This window comes from Excalfactoria chinensis, chromosome 1, assembly GCF_039878825.1.
Source record: "Excalfactoria chinensis isolate bCotChi1 chromosome 1, bCotChi1.hap2, whole genome shotgun sequence".
In the NCBI taxonomy this organism is placed as follows: domain Eukaryota; kingdom Metazoa; phylum Chordata; class Aves; order Galliformes; family Phasianidae; genus Excalfactoria; species Excalfactoria chinensis.
In genome coordinates this window covers 106,416,088-106,437,167 of record NC_092825.1, presented here as the reverse complement: position 1 = coordinate 106,437,167, position 21,080 = coordinate 106,416,088, and the positions used below count along the sequence as shown (strand labels likewise).

The 21,080-nt window shown below is 45.3% G+C and overlaps 1 protein-coding gene across 1 annotated transcript in view; it reads left to right on the top strand.

Annotated features, from left to right (window-relative positions):
• The first annotated feature begins 20,047 nt into the window (after positions 1-20,047).
• USP9X (ubiquitin specific peptidase 9 X-linked) overlaps positions 20,048-21,080 on the top strand; it is a 94,565-nt gene continuing 93,532 nt past the window's right edge. Inside the window, exon 1 of the mRNA XM_072327135.1 lies at positions 20,048-20,184. The gene's annotated coding sequence lies outside the window, so the exon portion shown is untranslated. The remainder of the gene's footprint in view (positions 20,185-21,080) is intronic.

Sequence of the window (21,080 nt, the reverse complement as noted above, 5' to 3'; positions counted from 1 at the left end):
TTTTTAAACACTGCAATCAAAGAACTTTAAATTGGATTAAGACTACATTGTGCTACCAGTTTAATTACAGGAAGAAGTAATCATAAATAAGCTTTTGCTTTACACCTGCCTTTCAGACAGGCCGCAGCAAGGTCTTCTCATTCGTTATCACTGAGTATTTGATCCTAACTGTGGGTCAAACTCCAGTGGTCAGCATTCGTACGTGGCATCCCAGGCAGTGTGAGTCAGCCCCAGAAACACACAGCTCCAGGGTGAGATGTCACCAGCCACACTCAGTCCATGTGACTCATAAAAGAATTCTTGAGGAGGAAATGTTACTTGAAATAAATGATTGAGCTGAAGGGGGTACTGTTTGACAAACACTCCAAGTCAACACAGACACTGGCAAGAGGTTGTCCTGCTCCCCCCTTGTCTTCAACCATCATACCCAGTCTTTGCCAGGACAGTCACTACTGGGTTAACATGGCAAAACAGCATCAAGAGACCAACCTGGTTGAAAGCAACCTTCCCCTTCGTGTTACCATTTCCTTTTCCCCTTCTCTTTCCCCTTCTCCTTCCCTTTCCTCTTTGCTTTCCCTTTCCCCTTTCCCCTCCCCTTCCCTCGCCTCTATGTGATAGCAGTGACACATTTGTCTGCTTAAATGCTGAGCAAGTTGCATCCTAAGGGGAAAGGTGAGAAAAACTGCCAGCAGAAATTTAGAGGTCTTTATTAAGTGTGTGTCCTACAAAGAAAAAAAAATATTGTAAATGTTAATTATTTCTGCACTGTAGCTCTACAAAAGGGCAATGCATTTAAACAGCATTTGAGAGTGTGGTCTATCTACCAGCTTCAAACCGTCCCAGTTGGCAAGCCTCCTAATTTGGGGCTGGCCGAGATGTCATACAGCAAAGGAGGTCTAAGCAATAAGCAAAACACACTGGGACCTTAGTTTCAGTTCTGCTTTGTCTTGCTGCCCAGTCATTTTCTAGACTTTGAACTTGCCACAAGCACACACAGTGCTCAATTTAAGGACTAGTTGATAGGCAGGATGTGCTGCAACTGCCAGAAGAGATTAATTGAAAGAGAAGTGTAAATGAACACCAGTAGCCGTGTGCACACACACACACTGTTAACAATTTAACTACTTCAATTTAGAAAATATTGAAATAAATTGGCACAATCTTCTTTTTGGACAGATTAGAAGCCACATGCCTTGGGCTTGTCAGGTACAAAGAGAGTGTTTGATCTGCACTACCTCCGAGAAAAGGAAACTGCGGCTGTGACTATACCAGCTTTAAGACATAGTTACAACAAAATAGGCATAAAAATAGCCATGAGCTGCCCATCTTTTTTTGCAGAAATTACCTCCACACACATTGTACTAAATTTAGTTGTGGTTGATGGTAATTTTCTAGTAGAAAAGTAGTTATTTTGTTTTACTATCAGTAGTGTCAAGAGCTCACATTAAATGATTTACCACAATGCAAAAAGAATTTAGCAAGTGCAACTCTGTAGTCATTGAGTTCTGACTACTAGGTAATTCCTAAGATTTCGTGGACATCTGTATTATGTGCATGCAACATTCAGGTAAGGGACAGAAGCAGAGATTCATTACTGTTTCAAAGAGAAGAATAAGCAAATAACCTGGCATAGATTGAAGAACAGAATCATGGAGTTACGGTTTGGGTTGGAAGGCACTTCACAGCCTACCCACCCCACCTCCTGCCATGGGCAGGGCTCCCCCCCACCATCTCAGGTTGCCCAAGGCCCCATTCAACCTGTCCTTGAGCTCCTGCAGAGATGGGGCACCACAGCTTCTCTGGGCAGCTGTGCCAGCACCTCACTGCCCTGTGGGGAAAGAATTTCTGCCTAACATTCAGTAGTGTATGGTAATACTAAAACTATTAGAATCATAGAATCACAAGGTTGAAAAGAACCTACAAGATCATCCAGTCCACCCATCCTCCCATTACAGTAGCTATAACAAGCCACTAAACCATCTCTCATAGCTCCTCATCCAGATGCCTCTTGAACAATGGCAGGGACGGTGACTCCACCACCTCCCTGGGCAGCCATTCCAGTGCCTGACCACTCTCTGAAAAGAAAAAGTTCCTTCTTCTGTCTAATATAAACCTCATCTGATACAACTTGTGGCCATTTCCTTGGGTCCTGTTTGTTGCCTGGGAGAAGAAGCCAAACCCCTCCTCATCACAACCTCCGTTCAGGAAGTTGTAGAGTGCAATGAGGTCTCCCCTGAGCCTCCTCTTCTCCAGACTAAACAATCCCAGCTCCCTGAGCCGCTCCTCATAAGACTTGTGCTCCAGACCCCTCACCAGTTTTGTTGCCCACCTCTGGACACATTCCAGGGCCTCAATGTCTTTCTCGTATTGAGGGGCCCAAAACTGAGCACAACAGATGCAGCCTCACCAGAGCTGAGTACAGGGAGATGATTACCTCTCTGCTCCTGCTGGCCACACTATTTCTTATAGAAGGATGCCACTGGCCTTCTTGTCCACTTGGGCACACTGTCTGCTCATGTTCAGCCAAGCATCAACCAACACCCCCAGGTCGCTTTCCACAGTCATCCAGCCACTCAGCCCCAAGCCTATAGCGCTGCATGGGGTTATTGTGGCCAAAGTGCAGGACCCGGCACTTGGTCTTGTTGAACCTCATCCCATTCACCTCAGCCCAGAGATTCAGCCTACCCAGATCCCTCTGAAGGGCCTCTCTACCCTCCGGCAGATCAACACCACCTCCCAACTTGGTGTCATCTGCAGACTTACTTAGCTTGCACTCAATCCCCTCATCAAGGTCATCAATGAAGATATTAAACAAGATGAGCCCTAGTACTGAGCCCTGGGGGACACCACATGTAATGGGTTGTCAGCTGGACTTAACTCCATTAACCACTATCTGCTGGGCATGGCCCTCTAGCCAGTTCCTTACCCATAGGAGGGTATGCCTGTCCCAGCCACAGGCAGACAGTTTCCCTAGGAGAATACTGTGAGAGATCGTGTCAAAGGCTTTGCTGAAGTCTAGGTAGACTACATCAACAGCCTTTCCCTCATCTACCAGTCTGGTCACCCAGTCATAGGAGATGAGGTTGGTTAAGCACGACCTGCCTTTCATGAACCCATGCTGGCTGGGCCCAATCCCCTGACACCACACACATGCTGTGTGATCTCACCCAAGATGACTTGTTCCATAAGTCCTTTCCCCAGTACTGAGATCAGGTACTGGCCTGTAGTTCCCCGTATCCTCCTAACAGCCCTTCTTGTAGATGGGAGTCACATTGGCAAGCCTCCAGTCCTCTGGGACCTCTCCAGTTAACCAGGAGTGCTGGTAGATGGTGGAGAATGGCTCAGCAATCACTCCTGCCAGCTCCCTCAAATTAATGTGATATATAATGTATAATATATACTACTCGTACCTTTTTCTGTCTTTGAAGGAGCCAGAGAGACACGCATCCATATGCTGGTGGAAGCATCCATCCTGCTGCAGAACCAGGCCCTTTGGCTGAAGCAGTGTAGAGATGGGTGTCATGGGAGTCATTCCTCTCAGCCTACAGCAGACCAGATGAACTTACTTCTCCACGTTTTTCACTCCCAGGTGTCCAAAAGGACATCACCCCGTGTTTTATTTGCTTGGTCAATTTGAGCAGAGATCAAACATTGATCTTTCCAAGAAGATAGAAAACCACGGCTTTGTCAAGTGCGACTAAATAGGAAGTTACGATGGCAACAGCTGCTCAGTCTGACCTCTCATATAAGTGATGCCACAGGCATTCATGAACACGTTTAGTCTAGAAAAGGTAAAAATGGTGCTTGTTAAATTGATCTACTAGCTATTGATCTATTAGCTATTCCATATGAAAGTGCTAGCGGTCAGATTACCTCTCTTATTGCCACAGTGAGAGCCTCCATCCCCTGCAGCACTGAACCCAAATCACAGACTTAATCTGGGAGTCCCCAGGGAAGAGTGGGGAAGTTCCAGTAACACAGACAGCTGGTGGAGGGAAAGTGTTTGCAAGCTGTGCGCTTCCACAGCACTCAGTCCCGGTGCTTGGGAAATGTTTGCAGACAAACAGAGAAGCAGATTTTTCCTGGGGTTAGTTTATGTCACTTGGAGGATTTGTGTAAATGTCACTGCTGACTTTTGCTTTCATTTCCAGGACTGCTGAATTTTATGGCTTCAAACCCTTCATTTTAAATTCAGTTTCAGATCTTGCAACAGAAGATGGTTTTCTGTCTCTGTGTTTATAACCAGTAAGAGGCAAGGTTACCCCTGAGCTGCATAACAAACAGATACAACATCCTATACATGCTGGTTTCCTTCTCACAAGACTTAGTTCCTCAGACAACAAGCAAATCACTTGCTTGAAGAGGAGTTTCACTTCCTTCTGATGTACACTATCTCAAGAACGACTGAACTTTGGGCTTACTTTGCAAAGTGCATTTCTGCTTCACCCGGCAGCTCCTGGTGGCTGCTGATGGGGCTGTGCACTGTGGCACCAGTGCTGGCTGAGCTGCAGGGCTGCAAGGATGCCCATGCACATCCCAGAGTGTGCAAGTGAGACACTTCTGCCTCCTCGCTGCTCAGAAGGACGTTGCATGGGGCTCGGTGCTACACTCTTGGAGAAGCAAGCACAACCTCTGCCTCTCCTTGCCTTCTCCCCAGGAACATTGCAGCTTTGGGCATCACTGCTCCTCTTCTTGCCTAAAAATAGAGCTGGAATGGGACTGTTCGAGGCACAGCCTTGTGGTAAACAAGGAAATTGAGCACAAAGGAAATTGAGCTGCACAAAGCTTTGTTTATTTTTCTGTCAGGATATGTAAACTGTTAAAATATATTGACTGTAGTTGATTATTTTGGAGCCAATTCCCAACAAGTTTAAGAAAACCGTCTGCTGCTGGACTGCTCCAGCACACTGCAGATCCCAAAGGCTACTTGCACAATTACAGGCTTTACTGCAGCAGGCATTTTGATTCATTTAGCACACAAGGTAAAAGTTGTGTAGCTCTATTCCAACTAGGATAAACATTTATATTGCGATTGCCTAGAATTGTCCATTATAACCTAATTTTCAATTGTCTACGTGTTGGGCAAACATCTGCCGGTTTTTGTATCAGATTGGAAGTAGAAATCCATTTTCAAGGCCAAAAGAACCCACCCAAACAGCCCAGCCTTTTAAAAATACAGAAACAGTGCCAGAATAGCTAATGTTAAGCACGTTCTTCTTTAAATTTATGTTGCTCAAGTGTTACTGTGTACAAATGGGCATCACCAACTGTGGTAAAAAACATCTGTTTTCTCTAAAGAAGCCCTTTCATGGACTGGACAGGCTTGTAAGTCTTCGATAACTCCTTTCTAGGCACACGGTGACTCAGAGCCATGCTGAACATAGCATGCTTGACCTGTCGCAATGAGCTTAGACTCTCAGGTTGGACAGACACTCAGCCTCACCTGGAGCGCTGCTTGCAGGTTTGAGCACCGCAATGTAACAAGGATATAAAGCTATTTGAGAGTATCCAGGGGAAGGTAACAAAGATGGGGAGGAGTCTAAAAGGGAAGATGTGAGGAGCAGCTCAGGCCCCTCAGTGTGCCCAGCACAGAGCAGAGGAGCTGATGGGAGGCCTGATGGTGGCTGCAGCTCCTCACAGGGAGTGGAGGGGCAGCGCTGAACTGGGATACTTTATTTTACCATCAGTGGTCTGTTGGTGGCTCTTCTTCTATCCCCCTTGGCTCATCTGTGCTCTGTCAAGCTGAGGAAGTCCCCTGACATGGAGATAGATGGTCAGAAGTGCATGCATAGGTTCTCTAGAGTGTATGGAAGAAAGACTCCAGGAGTCTCTTTTTTGTCACAAAATCATAACTCTTCACCACTATCTTGCATCCCTGGCTACTGATAGGACCAGCTATCAGTTAACCCGCAAATCTGTAAGGTGGAATCCATTAACTGAGCTGCCTTCCTTCTCTAGAATCAAAGCATCACAGACAACCCAGAAAAGGCATAAAAAGAACAGAACCAAGAGTGTGGAGATGTGATCAATGAGGATTCAACTGTGTTTACGTGTAAAGTTTGTGAAAGGTTGTGTGAACTTTTAGGAACATCATCTCTCTCACACTAGTATTTTTTATGAACCCTGCATCCTATGTCTTGCTGCCCTGCCTTTTCTCAGTAAGAACGACATCCCTGGCATGTCTTCCTCACCTCATATAAAATCCTTGACATCCTTGCCACCACTTCCCTTATGGATGCCTCCCGGTAGCCAAGACTCTTCCATTAAGGAGGGATTTATCCCCTGTGCCCCTCCACTGTCCTCTTGGCTTCATCTTATTTCTCCAGCATTCCTGCTCTTTCCCCTCCCAGTCTGGGAAGATGACGCATGCATTTTGTCATGCAGCAGGAATGTCAGTCAGTCTGTGAAGGTAGCCAGGAGGGCAAACTCAGCATTTTCTCCCCTGCAACTGGCTGACCCTTCCCCTCACTGATCTGTCACGCTTTCTTCTGGCTCTGAAAAATCCCATTGGGGTATCAGAGTGGCATTGCATGCTTCTTCCTGTACTTGCAGAGGTTTCTCAGAATTTTTTGCTTTAGTGCCACGTCTGTAAAATAATCCAGGAAATAATCCATTTCTTAAAATTAAAGCCTTTCTGAATACTGTCCAAACTGTGATATGGGGAGCTAACTTCACTGGACGCTTTAAAAGAAATCATGGTATAGAATGCATAATGTTTACAGATGTCTTCTTACTAAATTTACCCCCATAGTTTTTGCATAGCTAATCTCAGAAACAAGGACGGCTATACTGAAAGTAAGAAACTGCACAAGGATGGAGAGAGTTTCATTGCTGTGTTAAGAACATCATGAAAGAGAGGAAGCAACTAATGCACTGCCTTGGTAGGACAAGAACTGTGAAGGGACCTGTATGTGCTCAGGGCAACGGAAGAGAAAGTGAGAGTGCTGCAGAAGACATGCTCCTTGGCACACAAAAGAGGAACCAGAGACTTTGAGGTGATGCAACAGGGTAGGGAGAAAGAAACAAGAAGACAGCTAGACAGTCCTTGGAGCAGAGAAGCAGACAGGAGCTAGGCTGGGAACTCAGAGAATCTCCCAAGCAGTCACCCTGGTTACATCTTTGCCTTTCTTCTCCCTAGGGTGGACAGCAGGAAGCTGGGTTATGCTTCCACAACTTCTTGCTGTACATGTGTATGCCCAGGGGAGACTGCAGCTAGACCAGGCAAAGTGCACACAGGAGCACAAAGCATGGATAAATGGGAATTTCACTCAATTCAAACTGTTGGGACAGAAAACAAGATATGGGAAGATAATGTGGTTAGATGCACTCCTGACTATATACCGTGTGTTTTAAATGCTTTATTCCTAAGAATATAGCATTCCTAAAGCACGCTCTATCACCAAAGTCAGAACAGCCATTATCCTTTCTCCATTCAAACAGGCAGATCTTTTCAGCGGAGTCCCTCTCTCAGCAACAGGGGCCAAGAGGACAAGGAAAACTAAAGGTGCAGAGCAGCTGGAATGAAGAAAGGGAAACTGCAGAGAAAAGAGATCCTCCTGCCCAGTGAACCACATGTGGTGGACGCACAAGGGATGGGGCAGAGGAGAGAAAGGGAGATAAAGTTATGATGAATGGCACGGGAGATGCAATTGTGTCATTAAAGGTCAGAGAATAAAAGCATAAGAGAGAAAAGAAGCCAGCATAACCAGAGAACTATGTGATGGAAAACCTTACAGTGGGAAGTGATGCTGGGGTTCACAACACTACATGTGAGCAAGGCTGATTTCCAGCTCCGTGGCTTGCACCTGAATCCAGTGGCTGAAACATGTTTAGAAGTACAAACCTCAACTTCCAGGTTCTCCCAGGTAGTGATTACCTCTTCTGGGTAACAATGACATTCAGAAGTTGTTACTGCTCATGCTGAAGAATTTGGCACTGGCAGTAATTGTTACCATATGCTTTTACAATGGTCCCTATCACCAGCAGTACCGGAGCACACAAGGAAGTTGACAGGAGTCAGGGCAGCCAGGTGCACAGCTGCCTGCAGCTTGTCATGGGCATGGCTAGCAGTCCGTAGCTCACTTCAGACAGCCTCTGCCCATACTCTGTGTCACAGACAGAAAAGAAAGCTTCCAGCACACGCATTTAATTCCTGTTTACAAGGGTTTATAATTTTAAAATATTTGTGAAGCATTATCCAGAGCTACACCAGATTTTTTTTATATATCAAAAGTCTTCATAAAGTGCAGGGGGCTGCCGGGGAAAGCTGGGTTTTGGATTGCAAACACTGTGATATCAGGGCAGCTTTTCACTGAGAGCTGTAGCATGCGTTCACATTTCTATTACAAATCCTCATTCAGCTGCTGAAGGAACTAAACCAATTCTGAGGTTCTTTGTATTTCTCCACCCTCCCCATGAGGGACCAGAGGGCAGCTATTCTTTCCACTTGAAGGGCAGTTACCTAGAATTTTTGACAAGTCCTTTGTAAGCAGACAAGAGAAGATTAAAAACAAACACACTTGTTGGAGTTCACTAAATACAGGGATTAAGAATAGTTGGTTCTAAATTTGTCACCCAATTTCTCACATATGTTAAAGGCTGTTATTCTAGAAGAGCCTCTTCATCTGCAAAAAAATATCATATTTGTATTGCTTATTGTAGAGAATGTAAAATATCACCAATAAAATTACTGCAACAAAACCAAATAGTGTATTTAAATGCTCATTTACCAAAATTTAAAATACTTGTGCCATGTATCAGTGGATGAAAAGTAATTCCTTTAAAACTAAATCTACAGAGATCTTTTCCTGCTTTTGTGCAGCGTTCCCAGCTGTGCTGTGGTTTTGGATAGTAAGTGTAATGGGCAGTGTGATTCTAACTTAGAACCCAAACCTTCCCCCACAAGATTTTAGCCAAAGTGAAGTCACACCTGCAGGCCATGACAGAAGGGAAGAACTGGAAAGGCCACCTGAGGAGCCTGTGGCTTAACTCGGTCAACGCGTCAGCGCCCAGCTTCTTAAAGACTTCCAAACATCCAACCTACCCGCAGAATTACAAAATATATACATTAGTAAAGCACTAGGAAGCAATCATTCTTAACCATTAATCCAAGCACTATTAAGCTTTTAAATTTCTCTTTTAAATACGTCTGATGTTGGTTTTTTTAGCCAGAGTGTTTTTTCTAATTTTATCTCAGGACACAGTCACATAAGGCAATATTTACTGCAATGATTCAGTACAACCTCTAAATAAGGTTGAAAATAAAACATAATTCTAGATCTGCACGTTAGTATTTTATTTTAAAAGATGTAAATTCTAAGAAACGGGGTGCAAGAAATAGAAGCCTGAAGTTGTCCACCCTCATTTACGCACATTGGGCAAAAGTCATTGCCATAAGCAAGCTCCTGTAAAGCAACGCTGTCACTTTATTTTGATCACTCCCTTAAATCACGTTAGATTAAAACAGCGTAGAAATCATTCAACACTCGTCATGTAATAATAAAATAGAGAAAAATACCACCAGCAGTATCCACATGGTATACTCCTTACACCATCAGCTCTCCATTACATAGAACAACCCAGGCCTGAGATACACAATGAATGTAAGAACCCAGTAGCAGTGCTGCTGCAGACCAAAAAGTCACTCTGGCATCTCTGTACTGCATTCCACTTCCTGCAAGAGCTTGTTAGCCAGGCCAGCTCTTCACAGATAAGATAGAGAAATATGACCAGACCAGTGACATGATGTGTTCACAGCCTGAGTAATCTTCCCACAGGCTATACAGTATGGATGATCTTAGCTGTGAGACTCTTAGAAACTTAAATCTAAATTCTTAGTTCATGAGAAGGTATCTTTCTTGTTAACACATGAACACATTATTCTTTTTCCTTTTTCCTTTTTCCTTTTTCCTTTTTCCTTTCCCTTTCCCTTTCTCTTCCCTTCCCTTCCCTTCCCTTCCCTTCCCTTCCCTTCCCTTCCCTTCCCTTCCCTTCCCTTCCCTTCCCTTCCCTTCCCTTCCCTTCCCTGTATTACATTTTAAGCTAAGGATGAGAAACAACAGCACACACAGCAGCCAATCTGGGGGGCAATTAATGAATCCAGGATGCTATTTTCCTTATTTTAACAATTGCTTGAATTTTATTCTCACAGTCTGTGCTCACATTTTTAGGGTAGTTTAGATCATTTTTTATGTTGAAAAGCATTCCTAATGTGGCATAAAACATTAACAATGTTTGTATATGCCTTGGAATCTATGGAGGAAAAAAATAAAAGAAAAATCAGTAAGGAGTCCTGTACAGGAGGAGATTTTAGTATGAAAGGAGTCTTCACAGAGACATCCATCCCAGTCTTCAAACCAATCTCACCAAGTATGGGATGGAAGCAAGCTCCTTACAGCCTACAGTATACCAATTAGACCTAGGCAGCAACTAATCAAAGAATATACAACTCCGCAGCTTTCATCCATTACAGTTGCAGAGGAAATACCATCTCCAAAGGAATCACTGGTGTCCCTGGATCCCATCCCTACACATCCAGGAATGTAACATACTTCACCCAGTGAGTGATAGCAATTAAAGAAAACAATAACCTTGGGTCCCAGAAAGAATTCACACAAAATAACACAGAGAGAGAAACACCTGTTTGTCAGTCCTTCCATCTTAATCCTTCTATCCCAATCCTTGGAAGAAATCTGAAGATGAGCCTGGGAACTATGGGCTCCCCATTCTCCACAGCTCAGAAAACAGAGACTTAGCAGGGAGATATTTGTAATGTTTTATAAACTCTCTTCATCACAGTTAACACCCATTCCTGTTTCTCTGTATAATATAACCTGCAGTCTCTAAATGTGTTCCAATCTAACTTCAAGAAAGTTTTAGCAGTAACCTTCAATTTCTGAATGACATTTTTTGCCATTCAATTGGAGACTATATGGTTAGAAAACAATATTCCTTTGAGAAATAGAGTTTAAGAGAATTCACACACACACACCCCCCTCCTTGCCTCTCCCTCCTCCCCCCCTAACCAAATTTGCAATGGATTTGAGTTAATTAGGTACTTCTCACAATATTTGTTAATGTGACTTAAGATACTTGATTCTGAGTTTTACCGATGAGAACAAATAGTTTTGAAGGATGGCCTTTGACCCACCATCAAAAGTAAGTGGAAGTATCAGCCACATTTTGGAGGTGGGGAGGGAAGTAAAATCTCGATGATTTCTTCACAAGTATGAGACTGAGCTGCGTCTTACATTCAAATTCTTCTAATCACCATCAGCATCCAAATTTAGCAGCCTTAAGGCAACTCCAAGATGTTACACCTGAAAATGTTTGCATCACGATGAGCCCCATGTTCCCTGCGTTTAGTCTACATATTGTTCATTTATTTAAAAGCACATATATACACTAAAGAATCAATTTATACGTAGCTCCATTCACAGCTTGGACCCCAATGTTCAAACTGCACATAAACAAGAGTCATTTTGTAATTTCTACTCCCTGGTGCAATGAATTAAGTCTTTGAAACAAGGAATAATGCTTGACTGAAGTCAGAGAGTGGCCATCTTCATGCGCAGAACAGGCACTCAGTGGGAAGATCAGGCATTTCCAGAACAGCAGACCAAGCTCCAAATCACAGAAATGTCCACTGGCACTGAATGAAGGGCATAAACCTGAATGTATCAAATAGCTGTTTGCTACTAGGATGAGTATTCTCAACTACTGCGTAGGTAATATTTGGACAGTGTGTCCCGTTGTTTAGGATAAGCTAAAGAGACTGTACTCTGGAAATAATTGTTTCTGCTCGACGTCCCAGTATCACATCTATTTTCTCACCCTATCTTTCTCTCCCAATAGCTGCGGTGGCACCTCATCCATGTCTGCTACCACAGATAAGTGGCTGTCATCAACCCCACAATATGAATTACTCATTATATCTGCTGAACACTTCAGAAAGCTCAGGACAGTGTACTTCTCTTTTTCTGGACTGAGCAGTTTGTAATACAATTGCTGTCTGCTTGCTGGCTAAGGGAAATGTGAATTCCTGGCTTCCTCCAGCCCTGACACCAGGCATTGGCTTGCTAGCTCACTCCATGGTCATCTCGCTCACTGCTACAAAACTCAATTATGTCCACACATCCTACCTTCTGAGGACCCAAATTTCATACCACCAAATGATTGCATCCTGAAGGCTGCATTTACGCTCTTGCCACAGTAGTGGAGGGTAATGGAGTGAAGTGGGTCATGCTCAGGGGATGTTTATCTTTCCCCTGTGTAAACTACTGGTCAACACGCTAAGAGCCTAATTTTCCTTTGAAATATAGAGAGAGTCTTATGAATGGTTTTGAATATTACGTAGGGGTTAGATCTGTACTAAACAGCAATCAGCTGCAGTCTTTCAGCCATGTGTTTTTGATACTACTAACATTCCTTGAGGTAAGGTTCAAGAAAAACTTTGAAGTCTGCCATTGCTCGGCGAAATGAATACTACTGATGGCATTAACCTATGCACATCAGTCAGGCTTTTCACCCAAGAAGAGCAAGGAATTGGTCTTTTGCAATGCTGTGTAGTCAGAAAGGAGACTACTGAGCTGAGGGCTTCTCATAGTTCATCTACTAGAAATGTTAATTAGCATGGGAAAAAAAAAACAAACAAACACAAAAGCCTGAATGATTTAAGAATTTTCTGTCATTTCAGAAAACAAACAAGTAACTACTTTGTCTCCAGGAAGCTAAAAATACTTTGTTGTTTTTGTTGTTCATTTTTTGTTTGGTCTATTAATGATGAACCATAAGGAGCCTTTGGTTCTTAGGGATTTTAATCTGTGATCCTTAAAGATGCAGTATTACACTTGCATGCAACCATGCAAACACAGGAAAAGGCAAACAAGTAAAAAGAGCCAGAAATCTGACCCTCATTTTAACTTATGGAGTCAACAGTAGTAAGTTCAAAGTAGAACTCTAGTAGTTAAGATTTCCAATAGAATAATAACTTGTTGGGATCCGTGTATGGGAAACTGGTAATCACAGCCTGAACCTCTGATTAATCAGCTGAGGCAAGTGTTGGGTCAGCTGTGGGAGCACAGCTGAAGGTAATTTAGCTGTGCTCCTGGAAGGGGTGGAGCTTGACTCCACCTCCTCTAGACCTCATTTAAGGACTGACCACCACTAAGGCAGCATCTCTTTGAGATTGCTCCTCTGTGGAGATTGCCTCAGCATTTTCCAGCCAGACTGAAGGCATCTATACTGGTGAGTTTTTCCTATAGATAGCATTTTGGATATTTACCATCATCCTTCTTGTATTATTACCATCTTTGTATTATTTTTCACTTTACAGATCAGATTTATCCATTTGGTCTCATTTGAAATTGATGGCAGTGCGAAAGATGGAAGTAGTGATAAATCAATCAATTGGACTTTCACAGTGTTATGCTTGATATTCAAAAAGGCAAAATACAGAAATGAATTATTGCCTACAGCATAAACTTCTGGTCTCTCCTTGAGGTTATATCAATATGTAGAGATCTTGCATTATATTCACTTTCTCAAACTAAAATGCTAAAAAATAAATGGAGAAGGATTAGTGCCCTGAGAAAAAGCAGACTGCCTATGGATGACAAAGGATCTACTTATGTTTTGTTTCAACAGAACAAGTGATATCTCCAGTAAAAACAGACGATCTTTGATGCATACAAGCCCATTTTCAGCTCCGATAAAAAGTACTACCTCTCCTTACAAGTTTTGGCTTGCTTACAGCCTTATACTGTTCTGGCTACAAGGACAATGATATTGCTTAAATAATGCTGTTGCTACCATTCATCTCCTGGGTTATAAACACTATTAGTACAGAAATTCTAGGAGGAGCCACTTCATATTTATCACACTTTCTAGAGGCATGTAATCTCTCAGAATTGCTATAGAGCTACTCTAAATACAATCTGGTATAAATTGTTGTAAAATCTGTGTTATGTTATGAAATGACCTGCACAGTGAAATAATGGAATATCCAAACAATTGCAGTCTTCACAAATCATCATCGTGAACTGAAGTTTCCCTTACTGCTACTGTTTTGTGTAAAGACAAATCCTGATGTTTTAGGGATGGTGATGATTACTAGTAGTAGTAGTGGTATGCAGTGGTAATTATTTCTGTAAATAACGGACAATAAGATAGTCCAGAAAAACTTCTGACAAAGAAGAAAAGAGTGGAAGAACAAACATGTAAGAGAAGGTTCCAAACTCCTACTGCTCTGCATGCTGCACTGTTAAATTCCTCTTTGAACTGAAAAACAGCCAAAAACAAAACCTCCTTGAATTCCAAGAAAGGAAAAGATAACTGGCTTTATTATATTACAGACTTCCTGCATGTACATATTTTCAGATGTAAGCTTTGCTGACAAGCTGTTTTATAAAGCTTGGCTAAAGCTATTGATACAAGATGTGAAATGGAGCTGTATTTTGGTTCAAATAGTGTTTGTTTGTTTCAAATGTTGTGGGTTACTATTTAACAATCTTTTTCAGTTGCCTGTCTCTTGTATAGATCGCACCTCTGCTTTGTTTTCATTCTTTACCTTCCATACCTGGGGTAGTAGCCTTCCTCCTATTGGACTGGCCTGTCTTGAAACTCTTAATGATTTCTTAATGACATTGTTTTCATGTGTTCCTATTGTCTCTCTGTCCTCCTGCCTATCAGTTTCCCTTGAGCCTTTCAGACAATTTCAGTAAACTCTGAATGTGGGACAAGATCTTTCAAAGAGAAGTTAATCCCTACAATTTTCTTTTATTTCTACTTTTTTAAAGACTGTTAGCAAGGAAAGAGAGAAATACAATGGAAAGCAAGTAGGATTTGGCTACTATATATACCCTGCATGCTATGAGACCATGAAGATCCTGGCCAGCCCAGCATATTTAACCTCAAGCAGGCTCTTTAGCATGGTAAGAATGTAACTAAAAGCTGGAAGGAGCTTGGGGCAGGAATGCTGTATGATGCTAATATAGGAAAAAAAGCTCTTTCAGTCCTGCTGCTAGTGTGGCAACCCTTGTTCTTAGAAGCCTTATAGAACAGAAAATGAATGTGATATAATATGCCCAGGATGTAATTTTGTGAACAGCAGCCTCCCTCAAGTTCATACTGCTGCAATGACAGTGTGCAGAGACACATTCCAAAAAAGTGAGGAAACTGCAGCACTTTGTGAATCCACAAACTTTTTGGTGGTTTGTTGATGGTGTTCTCATCCAGCAAATTTGGGAATAACGTTGGCAAGTTTAAAGAATGGTTCCCATCTTCCCTTACTCTACTCAACAGGCTGGAAGGAAGTCAGACTTCTTCAAGGTTCTTGTGGATAAGGAGGACCATATGGTTGTCAAATCAGTTTGCTGAACTCTGTCCAAATCCTATGAGACTGATACTTTTCACATGGACACCACATGGTTTATCCGAGGTCAGTTCGGCTAGGGACCAACTCAGCAGGAAAAATGAAGCCTGCTGAATTGCTGCTCCCTTTCCAAATGATGGACAGGACACATTTTGGGATCAGAAATTTTCACAACTCCTCTCTGTGTTATCTTCTCAGCATTTCATTGATGTGCAGAGTTTCTATGTTGTTCATTTAACCCCCCATTTTAACAATGAAATGGGTAGCAGAAGAATAGAAAATGATAAGCCATAGAATCATTGAGGTTGGAAAATATCTTTAAGATCACTGAGTCCAGCAGCCCATCACACCATGCCCACTGCCCATGTCCCTCAGTGCCACATCCACACGGCTCTGGAACACCTCCAGGGATGGGGACTGCACCACCTCCCTGGGCAGCCTGTGACACTCTCTTGGAGAAGAAATTATCGCACCATATTTTTCTTATCATAAGGACCATTCATAATGAGCACCATCCTTTCTTCAGCTTAAGAGACCAAGGCTCCTTACCAAATCTTTTTCTTACCAAAAGTCTATGATTTTTACCTAAGTGTGTGTTCTTTTACCATCATGAGTATGAAGTTGTATATTGATGTTAGGAACAGTAATTGCAGCAGTCCTCTCCGTAGAAACTAAGAGGAAATATCCAACATTGACCTTTATCTGTAAAAGAATAGAGATATAGTGTAACTCCAGAACAGTTTTTACAGCCTCTTGATACATTACTTCTATAAGAATTTTCTTTTTTCCCTAATTTTGAATGTTAATTTGTATGTGCAAGGCATATAGCTGCACATCATTATTGCCACAAATACTGAATGTACAATATACATGCTGCCTAAAGCAAAGACTTGGGCAAGAGTGAGTCATTATTTTCCTTACCTGCACTTGCATGCAGGCTTAAATAAGTCAGTAAAAAATTACATAACCAACAGTGCTACTCCTCTTCTTAAGTGATTTGTTGGGTTGGGACAAAAATTACTGAGAATATTGCAAGATTGATCCTTGATGTGATCCTTTAAACAAATCTTAGCATCCTAGAAGTTGTTGTTTGGTTTTCAAGCAGTATTTTATTTCCTTGTATGCTGCACTGCCTATGCTGTTTTCTGAAGTTCAGTAGATAGCACACAGTGCAGTGCTTAGGGGAGCTGAACCAGAAGAAATAAAAGATACTTTATTGTTCTGTGGTCAGTATCTGCTTTCTCTTACATGTCACTGTTCTTTTATGCCCCTAGCATAAGATGTACTTGAGCAATTCTGTGTGTTTTGTCTGTGAAGCAGCGCAGCGTTAATTAGAGTTTAAGAACTGGGAACAAACACAACTATTAGCACGGAGATTTTCTAAATTCTGACTCATTCCTTCTCTGCTTTCTTTTTAATTTCTTTGGCTTAGCTAATGATTAACGCCATCAGCTTCCTTGTGACTAGTTTCACTTTTTATTTGATAAGGCTGGCTGCAATGGCAGAGCTGGAAAGCCTACAGGGAAACAATTCCCCACATTTTCCCTAAGAATGTTACAAAAGTATTTCCAATCATAGCAGAGGTTGTGCACAGAGGGAAAGCAAGCAGAATGACTACCAAAGAATACATTTTTCTGTCATAGTTCTCTGCGTGGACACCTATCAGAGAACAATTGGGGAGTTTAGCGTGTGCCTACTGACTTCTGCCTTCGTGCCATGGATACTCTTTAATCAGCAGTTTCCTCTCACGCGTATCTTTTTGTTTCCATAGTTGCTCTGCAGAGATAAAATGGTAACATACATTTGCAGCACCAGGAGGGAAAAAAAAAAAAAGGAGAATACATTCCAGAGACCCAACAGTGTCACACAAGCTGAGCTGAGGTGATCCCTTTGGAGTGGTGTGAGCAGTGCTGGGTGGGCATTTTGGTTTGCGAGCCAGAAGCCAGGAGCACTGTGTGCTCGCTTAGCAGCCACAAAGTGCCATTGCTGTCCCAATATCTTCTTTTATTTGGTGCCATAAATAGCTGCCTACTTCAGCCTATCCATGACCTTTGATTAGCACGGCTACAAGCAAATACTGCTCTGTCAACATACTTCAGAATATAATTTTACAACAGAATGGAGGTCAAATATAAAAGTAAGAGAATAAACATGAAGTAATAGCACGGTTTTGTTCCCCCCACCAAACACAACATTTCTGTCTCATTATACTAAGTACTGCAGATTCTGCAAATTGTACAGAAAGTGGAATCTAAAAGAAGAAAAATACCACCAAGGTCCCAGGAAGCTGAGGAGCAATTAGTTCTCCGATCCAAACCTGAGGTTTCAATTAAACAAAGCTTCCACTCCTCTTGGCTGAAAGAACCTCTTGAGACGGAGTACTCGCTACAAGTTGCACCGGTATTGCTTCTGTTCTTTTCATTGAGTTTTATGTGAACCGACAGTCAATTTCTTAGTGGACAATTGCCCACGTTATAAAACTCCACTGATGTGTCATTATTTGGCTCTGCCAAAAAGGCCATAACAGTGAGAAGGCACATAGTATTTGGTGTGTCACTAAAAGGGAGCTACTTAAAGCAGTAAAAAGAAAGGAGCATCTGTAACTACAGCAATTTATTCTTTAAGGGCTCAGAATTGTCAAACAACGTACAACTGAAATTGCTGGGGGTGCAGCCATGCCTCTGTCAGTCACCACTCAGGAGCTCTAGGGACAGCACTGAGGAAAGGAACATTACATGTATTACAGGTGCAATAATTTTAAGCATTTCCCGGGAGAGCACAATGGATAAATTGGAAATAGGAAGGAAAGCCCGAAGTAATTAGCAAGGAGCAAAGAAAAGGAGCAAGGAGGCCACAATAATACACTCGTAGGCATGAGAGTCACAGAGATGAAAAGGCTGCTATTTCTGTGATTACACATATTTCTAAACTGAACACAAAAGGCTTCCACTGACACGGATTTTCACCAGTTGTGGCTTGTCTTTATTGTTGGCGAGTAAAATGCACACACAACCCCTCTCTCAGCAAGCAAACTTCCTTTTGGACAGCAATGAAGGAGCTGCATCCTTTTGTCTGAGGGGTTAATGCAAAGACGTATGTCAGGTTTCCTTCCCAAACAATCCCAGCGATTAGCAAAACCCAGCTAACCCTAACTTTGTTAAAAGAGGAAATAACAGGACGTACCAATGCTAACTTTGAGCTCTGGCTTTTTACAGAAGACACTCCCTCCCCATCCCTGGAGGCATTCAAGGCCAGGCTGGATGTGGTTCTGAGCAGCCTGTTCTAGTGGATGGCAACCCTGCCCATGGCAGGGGGCCTGAAACTAGATCATCATTACGGTCCTTTTCAACCCGGGCCATTCTGTGATTCTATGATACGATTCTATAACCGTGACCAGCCATATCTTGGTCTTTGCCACGGTGAGGTCCAGCAGATAAACACTGCACACAGAGCGAAGGCTGTTACCAAGCCTCTGAGCAAATTCCAACCCGGCGACCTAAATTCCTCCTGCGTTTGCAGCTGGAGACGGGATTCTCCACTTCCTGCTCTGAAATTCTTGGATGACGTTGTTAAAGCGAGACTTTGACCTTTCAGTACGGATGACAAAAAATGTCAGATAAAACCAAGCACGGCTCCAGGTACTCTGAGAGCGGATAACAGTAATGCTTAACTTCTGACCTGTCTCAAGGCGTCACTCCTTACGTTTAAAGGTTCTGTCTCCCTAAAGGCTACATAAAGCACCGCGCTTCTAACGGCCCGCCGCGCTGACGGAGCCACGAGCGCAAAGCTCGGCCTTTCTCACAGCTCTCGCACCCCCTCTCCAGGTGCCGGCCCTGCGGCCTACAGAGGCCTACGCACACCTCGCTCCCTCCGGGCAGCCGGGAGCCCCCCACGCTTCGTGCCGCCGTCCCTTGGCCGCTCCGCCGGCTCCGAGTGAGGCGCCGCCCCGGCGGAGCGGCAGCGGCGGCGGCAGGCAAGGGAAGCGAGAGCCGGCGAGCGAGCGAGAGGCCGCGTGACGTCATCATCCGGGTCTCTCGCGGTCCGCCCGCCGGTCACAATGGAGACCGCTCGAGCCCAACGGACGTGAAACCGCCAGCGCGCAGGGCCGGAGGCGGGCGGTGTGACTGACAGGCGCGGGGCGCGGGGGCGGTACGGCGGAGCCCTCGGAGCCGCGCTTAGGCCGGGCCCAGCGCCGCCATCTTGGCCGGGGCCCCGCGAGACTCGGGCGCCGCCGCCGCGTCTCGCCTCGCGCCCTCCCCCTCTCATCCCCCTCCCCCGTGTACGGAGCCGTCAGCGCGCAGCGCTCCGCCGCCCGGCCCGGCCCCTCCGCCGCCGCCTTCCTTCCTCCTGCCTTCCTCCCTCCCTGCCCCCGCGCGCAGCCCAGCCCCGCAGGCCGCAGGCCCCGGCTGCGTGTGCACCCCCTCCCCCTCGAGCGCCCGCTGCCCGGACGGGGCGGAGCGCGCAGGCCCCAGCCAAGCCCCAGCCGGAGCCGGAGCGCAGGGCCGCCGCCGGGCAGGAGCTGGTGACGCAGGAAAAACGCCTCGGCGGTGCGGAGAGCGGAGCGGCCGGGTGCCGGGATCCGAAGCGCGGGCGGCGGCGGAGGCTTCGCTCTTCGTCCTTCCTCCTTCCCTTCCGCCCGTCGCAGCGCCCGGGGAGCGGGGGAAGCGGAGCCGCCCCCTCAGCCGGCCGGCCGCACGCCCGGAGCGCGGGGCCTGCCATGAGACCGTGCCGGGCATGAGGCAGCCCCCGGCCGCGCTCCTTCGGCAGCAGCCGGCAGCGCTCCGGGCCGCGGGACGAGGGGACGCCGTACGGGGGTGAGTGGCGGAGCGCCGGGCCCGGGCGGGGCTGAGGAGGCCGAGGCTGCGAGGCCGAGGCGAAGGGCTGCGGGCTCCAACGGGGCGCTCTCCCCCCTCCCCCCCACTCCCGGGGACGGAGCTCGGCGGGGGCGAGCGGCGCGGGGGGGAGATAACGGGCGGCGGGCGGTGTTTTGGAGGGCGAGGGAAAATGGCTGACGGCTCCTCATCCTCTCTCTCGCCGGCTGCCGGCGGGGGGAAGCGCTCCCCGCCCCGCCGCCCTCGGGAGCCCCTCCCGGCCTCCCCCGGGCGAGCGGGGCCCGGCGGCTCCCCGCGGCGCTGCACCCCTGCCGCTCGCTTCCCTCCGCACCGTACGCCATTACTGAGGTGGAGTGATTGAAGCCGCGTAGGCCCGGGCGACGCCTGGCAGTCAGGCCCCGGCGAGGCGCTTTTCCGACAGCCTCAATGAAAAACGCCAGCCCCGGCTCATTCACGCCCGCTGTAAACATGATTAACGTGTAGGCCACTCCTCTAGGCCCGGCTTCCAGCGAGCCGATTTGGATGCGCGGAAAGCGGTGGTGGCTTTTTGTGTCTTCTTCCTCCAGTTTGCTCCGCTGTTCCTCCGCGAACTTACGGCTCAGGGCTCCGTGCTGCGTTTTAATTTAGAAAATACCACCCTCTCCCCTGTCTGAGGTGCAGTCTCTCTTATTGTCTTCGAGACAAACCCAGTGTTTTGCCAGGAAGATGAGTTGTTGGGTTTTTGAGTGTTGGCCGTGGCCCCGATAATGTGTGCCGGCCCACTCGGTGTGGGGCATTGTTTGTATACTGTATGTATGGCCTTGGGAAATGATTCCTTTCATCCGTAAACGAGTCTCCTCTCATGGAGACAAGCAGAAGCATTGAGGTGGGCTTTAAGG